At 40.2% G+C, this 15,894-nt stretch overlaps 1 long non-coding RNA gene across 1 annotated transcript; it reads right to left on the bottom strand.

Annotated features, from left to right (window-relative positions):
* Positions 1–1,957: 1,957 nt before the first annotated feature.
* On the bottom strand, positions 1,958–6,350 carry LOC136438095 (uncharacterized). Its single transcript, XR_010756384.1, has 2 exons — positions 5,438–6,350; positions 1,958–2,887 (listed from the first exon to the last, which is right to left on the bottom strand). It is a non-coding gene; the product is annotated as an uncharacterized lncRNA (long non-coding RNA).
* Between the last annotated feature and the right edge of the window lie 9,544 nt (positions 6,351–15,894).

Raw genomic sequence — 15,894 nt, 5'->3', positions numbered from 1 at the left:
CCACGACACATTTTACAACCACCACATTTTCACATCCAGATTAATGTCACTCTTTTACATTTTAGATTTAGAATCTAATACAAAATACAAATAATTTAAGGCAAATATATCCATCATGAATTGATGGTCAATTTGAATAAAAAATGATAGAAACGATGACAACAATGCAGAAAAGACACACTCTGCTGTACAAACTGACATGTGAGTGACCACTGAATGGTTCCCTGATAATTTTAAAAATTACAGAATAATGTGTTCAAAATGATGTCATCGAGACGTATCGTTGTTTTCAGAGTGTTAGAAACATAAAACAGAAACATTTACTAAAAGGCTATAAATGAATAAACTCTGACATAATACAGCTTATACGTTATCTACACTCACATGACAACGATGTAAGTATTGTCCGCCTTGTTGGCTGGTTGAACATGGAAGATGGATTTCAATTTGTTTCGTCACATGATGATGTCAAACACATGCAAATTCAAAGGTCAGACCCTCCCAAGTTCAATCAACCAGCAGGGCGTATGTGACGTCACGTTCAGACACACGACAAGTATAAAACTCATACATCCAAAGATAATGCCTATTGTCGCTTACAATTCAAACCATTTTAATATACATGTGTATTTTAAGAATTTATGTTCAAACTGTTCATACATGTGTCCGATTATGAAGCATATCGTCCAGTCAAACTTCAACCGTGGTTTAGGTTCTTGTTGGAAGTCCTTTTAGTAAGACCGTTTGAAGACTAAGAAAAGTTTTAAATTTGGTAAATGTTTCACCAAAAAGGTATATCATACTCAATATTATTACATGTGCTGTCATATGACCACTAAGGACAAGACCATAAAACCCTTATTTATCTTGGAGCACAAATCATATTACATTACATTGCAGAAATAGTGATAATAATTATTACAATACAAAAAAAGAAGGGAAAACTTCCGTTGGCATGACTGATTTGCACTGTGTGAAAGGGGGTTATTTCCGGACATTTCAACGTTTGTATATGTCCGGACTGGGAACGTTTTAGGACATATCCGGGCATTATCCGGACGATACGCCCTTACGTGTTTGGATAATATTCGAGTCCAGAATGGGAACATAATACTATTTCTCATATCCGGATTTCCAGTAATGGATAATTTTCGGACTCAAATGAGTCAAAACACGTTCCGAATACGTCATATTTTCGGAGCCCGTTCGGAGTTACCACCATCCGGAAAGGTTGCAAACGCTGAAAATATTCGGAGTCCAAAATGGGAACATAATACTATTTCTCATATCCGGATTTCCAGTAATGGGACATTTTTGGAGTCATTTGAGACAAAACACGTTCCGAATATGATATATTTTCTGACCGCGTTTGAAGCTGTTACGCTTCGGAAAGGTTACATATACTAAGGATATTCGAACGAAGAATCGGATCGTAACGCTTCTCCTCATATCTGGATTCCCGAGAATGTCCGAGAGATGGTGATTTCCGGACATTTTTAAGTACATATACGTCCGAATTGGTAATGCTTTAGGATAAATCCGGACAAAAACACGACTCAACTTCCTTACGTTTTCGGATGATTTCCGTAGTCAAGAACGGGACCACAATACTCTTCATAATATCCGGACTTCCAGTTTCGGACTCATTTAAGACAAAATACGTTTGGAATATGCCATAGCTTCTGACCGCGCGTTCGGAGCTGTTACGCTCCGGAAGGTTTACATATAACTGAGGATATTCGGAACCAAGAATCGGACCGTAACACTACTCCTTTCAGAAACTCTAGGAGGCGTCACATTTTCGGACTATTTGGGAGAGAAAATAATCCTCATACATTATAATACGTTTTGAATTCCTAACTCTTTACACATAGAATAATATACTGCACGAACTAAGTATAACAGAAGTACCACACCAAAGACATAGGCAAATCAATACACGAGTGTAAAACAGAAGTATCATCAAATGCAAGTTGTATTGGAGAACTCTCACTAACACCACTATCACAAAGACGTGAGGAACTATGCAGAAACTTTGCACACTCTCTACTGAGATCCCCGACCTTCAGGGACTGGTTCCCACTGTGCCGGGATATGATCTCCGGCAGAAAGACTCGCTCGAGTAACCGACTACAACAAACATTTAATGCCAACACTGAGAGATATACAAAAAGTCTTATCTACATACTACGGGTCAACTTGCTAAACTACGATAGTAAAAACCGACTACAACAAACTTTTAAAGCCAACACTGTGAGATATACAAAAAGTCATATCTACGTACTATATGGTCAACTTGCTAAGCAGCGATAGTAAATAGTGGAATGTGACGTTTTGATGATGAAGTATGTGCTTCTTTTATTGTTGTCAACAAGCCTACCAATTCAGCCTTAGGGCTGCCATGTGGTGTGTTTTATAAGTTGTATAAACCAGTCATCATTCATCATCACAACTCCTAGCTTCAGTCGCTGTCTTCCTCTTCCTCCGTGTCTTCCTCTCCCTCTGCGCGTTCCTCTCCCTCTGCGCGTTCCTCTCCCTCCGCGCCTTCCTCTCCCTCCGCGCCTTCCTCTTCCTGGAAGGCCACAGCCTTGAGGTATGGCTGTGCAGCCCTGCTGGATGGTGGACATCTGTCTGTAAACTCCTCCCCTTGCTTTCTCTCTTTGTTGGAGAAGGGCAGGCGCCTGTCTCTCCTATTCTAGTCTAGGACCGCATGGAACCTTCGCGTTATGTCCGTTAACTTGTCCGCCCGCCCGGCGGGTGGCTGGACCCACACCGATGACTTGCCATCCTCATCGCTGACTTCATCGGACATGTAAAGATGTCCGGATGACTTCAGGTAGTCATATTCTTCTCTGTCCAAGACGTCCCCTGCCACCCGAACTCGGGGCTTGAACAGCAGAGTGGGTACAGAAAAAAATCTTATTATTAAGGACAGGGCTACACTGCAATAAACGATTTTGAACGACACAAACCGATTTCATCATAGGTGCACGATGTCCTGGAATGTTTGTGTTTACCCCCCCCCCCCATGACGGAATGTTTGTGTCATTAAAATTGGTCTATTGATCCTCTAGTGCAAAGAAACCAAGATACATATGACTTTACCATTCTAATTAAAAGAAATAGAGTTCCATCGAACTTTACTGTATAGCGGACCTACCCTGTATAGCGGAGTACCTCGGCTGATTTCTACTATTTTCCCAACGATAGGACGGAGCCTGGTAGAGGCTAGAAGGACAATACAGCCTCTATTATTATCAAAATTACGGAGATCAATCTCCGGGGCATTAGTTTTGGCAAGGAGGTTAAAAATAATTTTTTTAACCTCCTTGGTTTTGGCGGCCGCCATGATTGTACAAAAATAAAGAGCCGAACAGAAATGGGAACTACAAAACGGGGAGCCAAAACAGTCCAAAACAGAATAGGTCTAAAACACACGAGATTTTGAGCTAACTATTGTGAAAGAATATGGAGTTGGGCACAGAAAACTGACAACAATGGTATATTCAATTTGCAAGTCAAGGCGTCCGAGAGAGCGGTCTTCTTTAAAACAAGAGCTTTTAAAAAAAGCTGGCGTTTCGGCTACGTTTATAAGTGTGAATTGTCTTTTCCCTTTACTTGAAGTAAAATCTGCCAGAGGAAGTCACTCAAGGGCTGTTCAGTCTATAAGAAAAATTGTCATTTTGGGAAATGAGTACTGTTTTAATAGAGAAAGGCAGATTGGGGAAAGCAATTTTGAAGTTACGTCACTTAACTTAAGTGCTTTTGAAAAAGCTGGTCTTGGCCTACAACTTGTACTTATTTGTAAAATGTATAATAGGCTCATTATAAAAGCTATCAATGTAATTATGTACATGGCACGCAATAAAACATAAAATTTGAAAAAGCACCATTGAATCATCAGCACTATGGTAATTAAGTGAAATAGAAGTTCATAACAGCTAAGGTTCTATCTAAAATGACTACCAAATGTCAAACAAATCAACAGCTACCTCATCCGTATTATTCTGGTTTCCGCATTTACAACATTTCTTCCTTATTTTCCTGGGTAATTTTGCTAAAATTCATGAAAATTCCCATAGTTTTGTGCCGAGGGGCGCCACTTTCCACGTCCGTGTTGTCTGAATGAAGTCGATACTGAACAATGGAGCATTTGCTACTGTAACAAAGAATCGCTGTTTTGCAAACAACATTAAGAGCCTCTGTTTACATCGGGGATAGAAGTTTAGTGGCGAGTGTTTTGCAAGAATCATCTTACCGCGCATAGGAGCCGCTGCACGGTATTTTCCATTACAATGAACAGAAAAATTCGAATGCCGGGTTTGGAATCTATGAAGTCCTGTTCATAAGACAAAGGCCTTGTATATATTAAATGAATATTTAAAAATAACAAATATAAAATATTTCTTTATTTATTAATGAAAAAAAATGATATTCATAAATATGATATTGATAGATTAATATAATATCAATATATATTTTTGATATTCAATATCTAAAAAGAAAAAGAAATCCATGCACGGAGACGAACCCGGATCTTCTGGGTCCAAAGCGCTTCGCATTGCCAGATCGGCCAAGCTGCGGTACGTAACTATTGATACTGGACGTAATGCTATAACCTTACTATATGGTATCATTTATGCCGATTTTTGGTCGTTTTCTTGACGAAATCATTTTTTTTCTTCTGCAATCTTGTGGAATAGATGTAATATGGTCATTTTTCAGGATATCAAAGTCCGAAACCACAATGCAATGATATTTCCGAACAGTTGTAGCAGTTACATGCGGTCGCCGTCCTGTGTCACATGCAAATCTGCGCCGTCCTGTGTCACATGCAAATCTGCGACACAGTGTTGAACCAAGCTTCCCTGGTCCCTGGTCCTTGCTTGAAGCCTCCTTGCTTGAAGGTAAAAGCCAGGAGAATGCGTTTCGGCGCGCATGCGCCGAAACGCAAAAACAATGGCCCGGAAGGCGCACAGTGGAGACGGATCGTCGACCGTGATGTCGGCGAGGTCCAATCAATTATGCGGTGTGAAAAAACGGACGCGAACCCCACGCTATACTAGTACCACAGCTGGAATTTCGAGTGGAAAACGGAAAATATGCAGAAAACTGCGGGCAAAACAGCAGGACAAAGAATTTGGTAGTACAGGAAAAGTAACAACACTCGTACGGCACAAAAACAGCCGGGAAAAGTTAACTAGCTACGCAAAGAAACGGGCCGAAAACAAGCTAACACGCGTTTATTCTGTGTTAACGTGTTATATGCTGTACTATACAAGCCAAGTCTACTAAAGGCCTACAGGAGGATACACAATAATCTAGAGCGTTACGATTACGGAAGGTTGAGTTACAGATGGAAATGTGGGATATTCTACAGCCATCTAGTATTTTTACGAACTAAATACAGAGAGCTAATCTACGTGTGATCACTAACCTTAGTCACAGCCTCACAGGACAGCTTCTGAGTTCAAATCGGCGGGCTTATGCTAACGAGCCAGCTGCTCTCACTAGCTAGCCTCCCTATTGGTCAACACTAATCTATTCAGATGAGCTTCCGAATACGGCCTGGTCACGTGTCTTAGTCATGAATATAGCTTATTTACTGCCTAGCTACTGAGGAACCTTTGTATAAGATACATTATGTCGTCTAGTCTATCTGTTACAGCTGACAGGATCATCCTGTCAGCAGTGCAGATTTTTCTACTGCTGACAGGATCATCCTGTCAGTAGCCACTTCCATATGGCTGGTGGAAGATCGCGAAACGCTCGTTCCCGGGAACACTACAGCCTCAAATTGCCTGCTAAGTATCCACTGTAGTGTCAGCTACTTTGTCCTCCACGCATATGTTAGGCTTGTTTTGCATGACTAAAAGACAGAGGCTATTGACAGGCTAGTCTTACCCTTATATACAATAACTTTGAACGTAATCATGTAAGATGTCTTGGCTTGTGCTGGTCAGACTGGTATCGGGCCATTGGCGAGTTCATTCGGCGGCCCAAAGCAGTCAGCCCGCCGGTGTAAATAGATCTCAGCGGTTCTGGGGAGTTTCCCGGCCCCGCCCAGTAGTACCTGAGCCCGGCTTTTGATTCAGCTTGTATGCCCGCGCCGCTAAATGCATTTTATGTGTGTTGACGACTCCCAAACATGCAGCCCTTAACATCATTCGTTGAAATGGGAGTAGATTATTAATGATGATCCATGTCATTTGTTTGAAGGTAGTAAGGTTTCGAGGGAATCTCCCGTCAGCGCTTTTAGGATGAAAGATGCAAGATATGACGCAACATGAAAGATGCAGTTGAGCTAACGGGGTCAGGTTACATGCGATAAAAGCTTTTTTTTGTAAACAAATCCAGTTACTTACCAGTTCAAACCTTGCAAGTTGTACACATTCGCAAACATCGTGGTGGCGCGGTATAGACCGTTGTTTGTCGGGCTTTGACTGCTCCAAACACGCGTGGTACGGTCCCATCAGGTCAAACTGTCGCACGGTTGACGTTTCACTGACAACACCTCACTCTTTACATCCGCACAAAAATAACACACAGATATTATGTTCCAACACACATATATTATGTGCCTCAGCTCCGATCCGTTCTAAAAAAAATCTGGTTCCAATGACCTGACTTTCCCAAACTGCACCACCTGTATAATGTTATGTATATGTACAGGGCCTTCCAAGAAAAATAAAGGCTTACGTCTACTTACTACTACTGTATGCATTTTATTCTCGGTTAAATTTGGCTTCCTGATACTCCTTGCCTAGAATGCTGCCACCATGATAAAGTTGCAGCGCCACTGTACGGCGAACAGTGATACTGCATATTGCATATTCTGACCATGAATGCCTCCTGTTTTTGTCCGAAAATGGGACTTTCCCATGCTGCAACGCTTCCATGGAGTATTATGAGTAAATTTGGAGCATGATATTGTCCGTATATGGAGCTTTCCCATACTGCAACGCGTCTATGGAGTATTTTGAGTGAATTTTGAGCATGATATTTCCGGATATGTAACTTTCTTATAATGCACCGCTATCACTAGTATAGATCTATAGTATTTCGATGGAGTATGTGCTTCATATGATATCGTGTCAACTCCTAATTTGGCTAAATTTATTTCCAAAATATATCATCTCAAGGGCGACATAATCCTTGATCAATTGCAATGAAACCTACATACAATATATGAACCGTATCACAGGAAGAATCGCCAATGACGCGTATCTTGAAAAAAAAGACGTCTTATTTGTCCGGACACGCAACAGAAATCAACCCCCGAAACCTTGCCCGGAAACGGTCAGAATATGTGGCATGTCATGTTACTCCAAATATGTCCGAACACTGTCACTGATTCTTGGTATATCTCTAGCTCTCTAGCTCTTGTATCTGTGTCGTGAATTGAACATGAGTACGGAACAAGAAACGCCAATGGCACGTATTCGGAAAAAACAGGAAGCTTTTACCCGTCCGGATATGCTTCGGAACAATTTCTGAATCATGATATTTGCGGATATAGTAAATATCGAATGTCGTCCGAAAATGGTCCAGAAATGAGGCATATCATGCTACGTGTCAACTCCTAATATGTCCAAAATTTATTCCTGGAATATAATTACCTTGGATATGATCAGAATATGAAGTGTGTTATGTATTCGGAAGCAAGAAACGTCAATGGCGCGTATCTTGAAATATAGGAAAGTCTTATTCGTCCGGATTCGCAACAAATCATGTCCGGACTCAGGATATTCCAGGATATAATAAATATCAGACATCTTGTCCGGACACATTCCAAATATCAAGCATGTCTTGGAATATATCAACTCCGAATTTTTCCGGAAATCAGCCCCTTTCGCATAGTGTTGGTTACAGTGATGTAATTTATTTTGTCTCAGTAAGTCAGTTGAAAGTTTCCCCATAACATTATATTCATGTCTTTTTATATTATCATATGTATATCACTTCCTGCATTTTTGCTAAGAACTACAGCCAAGAAACTGGCTTCACATTCATCTTTGAAAATCCAACAGTTATACATGAGAACGACTATTTCAAAATATTGCCGATTGCTAATTATATGTTAAATATTTTCTGCAGTATTGTGGTCTGCTACTAGATTTCTTTAACCTTACATTGTCAATACTTTTTACAGAATGACAAAGCATTCCATACCTGTTCCGTGGTTGAGCAATGATTATCAAGAACAATAAATACAGAGTGCAGATTGTTAAATATATAACTGTTAAAAAGTCATGAGAATCCCCATTTACTAAACCTGTAATTATTTTACAATTCCTGAACTAATTAAAAGCCTCAACACAATATTTGTATTGGCTAATACGCTCACCAGAGTAATCATTTTGCAAAGAATAAACTTACTAAGCTAAGTCTAAAAATTTTAAAGTAGCTCAAAGGCATATTTCTGTGCCCTCCTGGCAATGAACAAATACAATTTGAACTGAAATCTACACAACGCACAAACTACATACTTTCTTATAGGCGCAATGTGTAAACATATTACTTTACCCATGTTACGCATTTCTTATTAGAGGTTTGAAATTTCTTGAGTCTTTTTTGTACCTTTTTGCCTGCCGTCAATATTTCTTTCCTTAAAAAATTCCATGTTGAAGGTGGACATTTCAAACACTACATGTTTTTTGTCTGCTTTTTTCAGAAGTTAGATTGAGTAGTGTTGGAGCAGTGCAGGCCTACTATTCGTCGTTAATTTAGGCCGCAACAATTCAATTGGTAACGGGGGGTGCCCTAAGATGTCACGCGCCCTAACATGGCACGGATTTTTTATTGATCTTATTTTGCATAAGCACGCCGTGTTTGTGACCACTGACTACGCTGATAAGGAAGGTTGTTAAGTCAAGTTCATGCACATAGCTGTCATTTTCATTTAAAACATCTGTGTACATATTTATTTCTTATTTCTTGTTTCGTCGAAAAATGGTATATTGACAATAATGATGGTAGCGTATAGACGGCTGAGTAGAGGGTCACTGCGTAGCTAGACGGCCTGGCGCCTAAATATACGACCTGTGCCAAGCAGATACACAACTATCATACACATAAGAAATGTCACTTCATGAAACGCTGAAAATTTGGGTTTGTTGAAAAGAAAACCGACCAAAGAAAAACAACGTAAACATCGCTGTCGTCAGGCGACGTTGTTTTCCCGCCTTTTTTTCTGGCCGCGATTGTCGCGGGACGATCCAATGCACAGCTATGTTACGTTTAACACGTGATTGGTACCGTCTATGAAAAGGAAACTGAATGCTGAGATGGCGAAGATATTTTGCAATAAGTAGACGAAGTATTGTTGTGAGTAAAATGTGAGCTGGGATGCGCTAGACATAGCCCTTCTCACACGACGAGAGAAGTGCACACAGGTCAAAATTTACCGGTCAAAAGAAAGCTAGAATACAGTAGACTACAAGCCTTGTTTACATTTTCTTAACTTTATCACCAACTTCCGAAGAGAACAAAATTACAAAAGCGTGCTAAGTTAGGCACACTATCTGGCGTAGCACTAAATCAGAACGAACATTCACGAAAACATCTCACAGTATTTTCCGCTTGTAACGCGGAGCGTGAAGGACTCATGAACAATATGAATGCGTTTCTTATCCAAGTATGGTCTTCAGATGACAATGTTTAAAATTCATTCATTAAAACCTGGCCACTCTCTGGCAACCAGCGATGGAGCGCCGTGAGTTCGAGCGCGTAAAAAAAACGGGATATCTTAGGGCACCCCCGTTAAGATCTTCGTTTTTAGAAAACCACAATCATCATTTAGAACATCGACATGAATAATTTCTTCAAGCCCTCTGTCATATTGACTTCCGGCTAAATTTGTGTTAAAAACAAGGAGCCAAGAACAGGTTTTATGTGTTTAGAAGCAGCACCTTAATGTAAAGAAGGAAACATGAAAGGCTTCTAAGGTTACTCGAGAGCTTATAGATGGTTGTTTCTGACAGCTATGATTCAGCACACAGTTGTGCATTCAATCAGTTGTTAATTTGTTTTGGTGATCCTAATGTCTTTCAATGAGGATATTCATTGTTTTCCAATAATCTCCAAATGGTCGTTCCATAATGTTTTTCAAAATCACATTTTTGTCCCTCACTTAACAAATGTCAATTAAAAAAGATTGTGGTGTAGAATACCAACGTTTTCTGTTTTTGTAGGGTGTGGCCTTCCGTAGCTGGCCTGTAATGTCGCTTGACAAACAACCCAGGAAAGCCATGTACACAGCAATGAGATGTCAGGTTTCACCATGGTGTCCAAGCTTGCAAATCTTTGTATTCATGCAGTGTCAGTCTTACTTGAATGAATGTGTTTATTGTCCGAGCCTGGCTGTTTAGATATTGATATCATTGTTGTTTAAACTTTCTGCTAACGTTTCTATGACTCTGTTTGCATCGGACAGGGGTTCGTGTAGAATGTCCCATACACAGATTGTTGTTCTTTTAAAGTGTGTCCTCCTTAACTGGTCACGTGATAAACAACCCATGATTGGTCTTGCGCAAATCAAGGTGTTGATTTTCTGAAGCTGGCTGTTTGATTTTTTCTGCACTTTCTGTTTTTATTGGCTCTTCACGTTTTTATAACTTTCATTGCGCCTGGTTAAAAGCTCATACGGAATGTCACATACACATGTTGTTGTTCTTTTAGGGTGCGTCCTTCCTTACCTGGTCCGTAATGTTGCGTGACAAACAACCCAAGCTTAGTCTTATGTAAGTCGGGATATTGATTGTCTGAAGCAGGCTATTTGAAAATTAATATCAATATTATTTATTATTTTTGTTTAAAAATGTCTATAAGTGTGTTGATGTTTGTACAATTTAAATGAAATAGTGCTATAACCTTGCTTGTTCTTGTGCTTATAGGCTATGTGCTGCAGTAGTTGATCGTTTATTGTATGCAATAAACTATTTTGGATTTACGTGGCCTTAATGATATAACTATGTCTATGATGATCGTCTGAAGCGGGCTGCATGAATATTAATATAAGGTTGTTTACTCTTTGATGTTTGTATGAGTGTTCGTACGAGTACAGGGTGAGGCAATCAGCAGCAGGATAGAATTGAAATTGTACAACATTAGGATGATTTTGAATGTGCAGAAAGTGATTACCCCCTTATCATCTCCATGAAATTGGAGATATTGTTTTTGCCGTGTATGTGTGTGTGTGTGTGTTTGTGTTTCCTTCTTTCTTTCCGGATGTTTGTAGTCAGCATAAGTCAAGAACGTATGGATTTGATTGTAATGATATTTGACATGTGGGTCGGTGTTTGTAAGACGAAGGTCAAGGTTGATTTTCGGCACCCTGATATGTGACTTTGGTACTGCAGCACAACTTTTATTTTTGTACTGTATCTTTTGACCTGAACGTGCTATGGTCTTTATTTTTTGGTGACATATAGCCTGTGATGCAAGGGAGATCTGGTGTAGGTTTGGCCCCCCTATCGGCGTGCTCTGGAACTGCAGGGGCGTTTTTATCATAATCTTCCAAGGAGAATTACTAAACAAAGGAACGACGGATTTCCATGATATTTAGTATGCAGGTAGCTTAAACAGAGATGTACATAGTGACGTGTAAATTATGCAAATTGGGACTTAATTTCCATAATTAACGAGAAAATCTATATTTGCAATGTTGTCCAGTATAGGACTCATGCATGTTGTGGCACACCTGTTAGTTGCGAAACTGGATCAAATATTCCGCAGGGACCCGACAGCTAGTGGTCAAACCACAAATGGATATACAACCAAACCTGTATACTTGTTTTAATTATGTGGATAGCTTAAGTGTTACCTTATATAATGAAATGGTAATAATGCAAATCAGAATCTAATTTGCATAATTAATGGAAACGTTTTATAAACTCACTCCATTCAATGGTAAGACAGTTCAACAATGCAACATATGTAACTGAGAAATAAAGGGGCATTGATAGATAAAAGTTATGCAAATGAAGACCTGAATTGCATAATTAATGAGAAAATACTGTCATTCCATAAAGGTACATATCTAGAATTTCTCACTTGTCGCATTTGGAAGTTATGTGATGGTGAACATGGTTGAATATGAATTTTTTTAATGTATTTTTCACGTTGATATGAGGTCTCCAAACTCTTGTTGGACTTTGAATATGGTAGCCTGTCGGAAACTTCATCGACAGAATATCATACTTGTGGCATTTGGAAGTTATGTGACGGTAAACATGGTTGAATATGGATTTTTAAAATATATTTTTCATGTTGATATGAGGTCTCCGAACTCTTGTTGGGCTTTGAATATGGGAGCCTGTCGGAAACTACATCGACAGAATATCTTCACTGTCGGTCCCGTGCTGTGCGATGAATTTCTAAGACCCAGGAATTGCCTGAGACTGGCCCTGCCCTGTCTGGTCATGGCCAGCTGTGGTGTGTGTTTTATTCCGTAATGGCTCGAGGCTGACCCTGCCCTGTCTGAATATGATTAGGGTCACTGGTGATATTGTTCTTTATTTTGGGACCTTTGGTGGTGCTCCCTCATCTACATACTTATGACTTGGCTTTAATGCATTTAGGACATAGTTGTAGGTTATAGATTTGAAATTTCAGAGATTGAGTGTTAGCCTTATGATCGCCTAAGACTAGCCCTGCCTTGTCTAATCACGTTGGGCGTCTGTATCTTCATACTGGTAATCATCACCACTGGTCACTACAGGAGCTGTGGTGCTTGTGTTGGATTTAGTGATGGCCTGATGAGACTGGCCCTGTCTTGTCTGAATATGTTTCTTCATATCTTCATACTGGTAATCATCACCACTGGTCACTACAGGAGCTGTGGTGTTTGTGTTGGATTTAGTGATGGCCTGATGAGACTGACCCTGTCCTGTCTGAATATGTTTGTTCATATCTTCATACTGGTAATCATCACCACCGGTCACTACAGCATCTGTGGTGTTTGTGTTGGATTTAGTGATGGCCTGATGAGACTGAACCTGTCCTGTCTGAATATGTTTGTTCATATCTTCATACAGGTAATCATCACCACTGGTCACTACTGCGGTGTTTGTGTTGGATTTAGTGATGGCATGATACTGACCCACAACTTTGTACAGAGAATTCAGCTTGGACTTTAAAACGGTCTGATCTGTGTCTATACATGATGGGCTTTCAGTGTTCAAGAATTCAGTGATAAACTCATACCCTGTCTGATCATGACCAGTGACTGTTACGGCAGCTGTGGTGTTTGTATTGGCTTCAATGATAGCCTGAGACTGACCCGGCCCTGACTGAGCATGCTGGGTGTCAATATCTTCATACTGGTGATGATGAACACTTGACATTACAGAAGCTGAGGTGTTGGTAGCCTGAGACTGGCCCTGTCCTGTCTGACAATGACCACTGGTAGATGCTGGTTGTTTTAGTGGTGTTACCACACCTGCGTACATAGGATTCGGCATCAAAGCATCTAGAACTTCGTGCTCTGATAGAATTCCAACTTTCAGAAATTGAGTGCTAGCATGAGACTGGCTCTGCCCTGTCTGGTCATGATTGTTACCAATATCTTCATACTGGTGATTATGACCACTGGTCATTACAGAAGCTGCTGTATTGATGTCGCTTCCAGTAACATTGAGCTTTGGTCCTGAAGGAGGGTCGCTAGTCTTACTCCTGTGCCAGATTGTGAAAATGACGATACCAATCAGGATAATGCCAGATAATAAACCACTGATAGAGCCAATGAGAGTAGGTATGGGGAAACTGGGAGTAGGTTCGTGGGAACTGCTGCTTTCTGGTTTGTCTGAAGTGGTTGCAAGGGGTGAAGTTGTTGTTATTCTTGTTTTGCCTGCTAGATGTGCTGCTGTGCCATCATTGCGTTTGAAGTACCAGGGGAAGCGAGAGGTGCCGGTCTCATTGTTGGAGGTTACTTTGATATCTATAGACAGTGTTGGTATGATTGGCTCTTCACATATCATGTCTTTTGGATTGACATCTATAAGCTTCTGTCCCTTGACTTTGGCAGGGTGGGCACATGTTATCTGGTCTTTTACCGAAGGAAATTCAGTCGTATTCAACCTGATAGGAACCATACTACAGTCGCAATGCCATGGGTTCATGTCAAGTTTTATGGATAGATTAGATGGCAACAAGCCAAAAGCTGAAGGGGAAATAACAGATAACTTATTTGACTGAAGGTCCAAGCATTGGAGTTGGGGCAGATTTGCGAATGCACCAGACTGAATATTTGTTATCTGGTTGTAAGCCAGATACAACATTTCGAGCTGGGATAGATTTTCGAATGCACCAGTGCCAACCATCATTATCTGGGTAAAGGATAGTTCCAAATATTCGATCCTGGTAAGATTTGCGAATGCACCAGACTGAATCTTTGTTATCTGGTTGTCGTTCAGTTGCAAACACTTGAGCTGGGGTAAATTTGCGAATGTACCTGACTGAACCATCGTTATCTTGTTGTACGACAGAACCAACTTTTGGAGCTTAGGTAAATTTGCGAATGTACCAGGATGAATCATTGTTATCTGGTTGCGCATTAGAATCAACTCCTGGAGTTTGAGTAGATTGGGGAAACAATCAACAAAGACAATACAATTTCTATCCAACGTCAACTTTAACAAATTCTTATACCTTAACAGCTCAGACTGATTCACGGCTGCAATAAGATTTTTCCCCAAACATAAGGTAGATAGGGATGTTGGCATGTTCTGGGGGATGCTTGTGAGGTCCCGTCCGTCACATTTGCAGTCTCTGGGCTGTCTACACCCGCAGTCACCTTCTGACATGTTGAGTCCCTTCAGGATGATGAGAAGAGAAACCAGCATATGTCGCAGCTTTATTGTCATGTTGACCTGTCACCTAAGCAGAACAGAAAATAAAACCACACTAACTTAATGTCTTGGATTGAATAGACGTAAAGACAAGCATTATTATAAATGACAATGAAAGTCACATAATTTGCGGAAAATATGACTTGAAATGCTCACTTAAGCCCTAACCCATAACTTGTAACTTACATGAAGGTTTATGTCACAAATGTGAAATCGTCATCATATATAATTGACGTATAGTGCAGCCTTTGCATATATGCAAAGAATATTCTTATCATCGTAATTTACATAGATAAATCATAACGTCTTCCCAAGTTACAAATGATGCAAATATCGAGATTCTATCCTTCAGGAAGCAGTTGTGGCTTTTTTTCATCAATCAAGCTGGTGATTTTCAAATTTACATAATTTGTGTCTCGCCAGCAGTGAAGAGATTTCACTGAGAGCCATGCTGCCCCGACGGCTGACTAAGCTATGGGAGAGAGGTACAGGAGGTAGGTGTCTGATGAAATTCACGTTTATATAGCCTGCATCATGATGTCCAAATTTGCATGATCTATATCTGATTATGTTAATCATAACTAGTATGAATATTGCACCATTTACCATTAACGAATCGTTCATTACTTACGTGAATTTGTTCATGATTTACATTATTTGTAACGCAGCGTTACCAGTTATCGTGCGCTACCAACTATTGTCCACTTTGTGCCATGACCCCATGTCGAGGTGTATTTTGCCAAAGCCACTTCTTATGAGGAATAAAGAATGGCAGAAGTATAATCCTTAGTAATGACTTTTCTTTATACAAAACAATGAAATAGATTTACGTCCAGCGACATAACAGAATTAACTCCTGAACTTGCAACAGCAAGTTACCTGGTAGCGTCTTGCATGACGTATTTATTATGTAATTTGACACCGCGTACTTCATTATCAGCCACACGGTGATATATATCATTCACCCGGAAGGAAGACCTGGCGCATCCCCGTCTTGTATCAGCCAACGAAAGGGTATGTCACCCCGTAATGGGGCAGTATAACT

This window comes from Branchiostoma lanceolatum, chromosome 7 (assembly GCF_035083965.1).
Source record: "Branchiostoma lanceolatum isolate klBraLanc5 chromosome 7, klBraLanc5.hap2, whole genome shotgun sequence".
Classification (NCBI taxonomy): Eukaryota; Metazoa; Chordata; class Leptocardii; order Amphioxiformes; family Branchiostomatidae; genus Branchiostoma; species Branchiostoma lanceolatum.
This window is presented reverse-complemented; position numbering and strand designations above follow the sequence as displayed.